Raw genomic sequence first — 1,517 nt, 5'->3', positions numbered from 1 at the left:
CTCTCTCTCTCTGTCACACACACACACACACACACACACACACACACACACACACACGTAAACACACACACAGACAGACAGACAAACACACTTACTGCACACCCATGAACACACACAAACTGTCATCTGAAGGACGTACAAAATCAAGTCACCCTCACACACAGGACAATGTTAAAATTGCTTGTATTGTTGACAGTATAAATTATATTTATACCTGTTGGTTTTTCCTTACCCTTTCTTTTCAGAAACCAAACATTTAACTTCTAATATAATGTATCATACAAATGAGGAGGAATTTTTTTCTTTCATAATAATCACTGTCTTTAATTAATATTGCTTATAAAGCGGACAAGTTCTATAAGAAACATACACAGAACAAGAAAAAGGAAACCACATTAATACCTACAACGTTTCACATATTTTTATTTGATAAAAGAGATTAATGCTGGAAATTTATTAGTGATGAGTACATTAAAAAAAACACGTGTACACATATCTTGACTTTTGGGAAATCCTTAATTCATCTAGTGCAAATTTGTGTAAGACAGATAAAAAGAAAAATATAGATGGATAGATAGATAGATGGATAGATAGATAGATAGATAGATAGATAGATAGATAGATAGATAGAGACAGAAAGAAAGACAGACAGACAGACAAATAGAAAGACAGACAGAGAGAGATTGGAGGAGGAGAGAAAGAAGTGGCGATGAACAACAACAGATAAATAGTGTGTAAGAGTTAAAGCAAAACTCGACATATTGACTGGCAGAAGAACGCTAGGCCAACTCATTAAGTGTTGCTTGTGGAGAAGGTGACGGAAAAGCATGTAACTCTATCCATTCAAAAGCATTCAGAAAGTTTGTGTGTGGGTGAAAAAGAACGGTAGCCGATATTGTGTCAATATGAACCAAGCAATGGGGACTCTGTTTATATTCGAATAATGAAGTGTCCGTGTGTGTGTGTGTGTGTGTGTGTGTGTGTGTGTGTGTGTGTATGTTATGTATGTGTTCAAGATGTGTATGTGTGTGCGTGTGTGTTGTACGTGTGCGTGTGTGTGTGTTTGTGTATGCATGTTTGTATGTGTGTGTGTAAGTGTGTCTTTGCGTATATATGTTTGTATGTGTGTGTGTGTGTCTTTGTGTATTTATGTTTGTATGGGTGCGTGTGTTTTTGTGTATGCATGTTTGTATGTGTGTGTATGTGTGTCTTTGTGTATGCATGTTTGTATGTGTGTGTATGTGTGTCTTTGTGTATGCATGTTTGTATGTGTGTGTGTGTCTTTGTGTATGCTTTTTTGTATGTGTGTGTGTGTCTTTTTGTAAGCATGTTTGTATGCGTGTGTGTGTCTTTTTGTAAGCATGTTTGTATGCGCGTGTGTGTCTTTGTGTAAGCATGTTTGTATGTGTGTGTGTGTGTGTGTGTGTGTGTGTGTCTTTGTGTATGCGTGTGTGTACATGTGTGTGTTAGTGCATCTGCACTCATGGTTGTCTTTGTTTGAAAATTCCTCGCCTATT

General features: G+C 36.8%; 1 protein-coding gene across 1 annotated transcript in view; it reads left to right on the top strand.

Annotated features, from left to right (window-relative positions):
* The window catches only part of LOC101861141, a 20,461-nt gene that overhangs the window by 2,095 nt on the left and 16,849 nt on the right, over positions 1-1,517 (top strand). The window lies entirely within an intron of this gene.

The sequence above is a fragment of the Aplysia californica genome, unplaced genomic scaffold (assembly GCF_000002075.1).
Source record: "Aplysia californica isolate F4 #8 unplaced genomic scaffold, AplCal3.0 scaffold00403, whole genome shotgun sequence".
NCBI lineage: Eukaryota > Metazoa > Mollusca > Gastropoda > Aplysiida > Aplysiidae > Aplysia > Aplysia californica.
The sequence above is the reverse complement of the archived record's forward strand: the minus strand, read 5'-3'. Positions and strand labels throughout refer to the sequence as shown.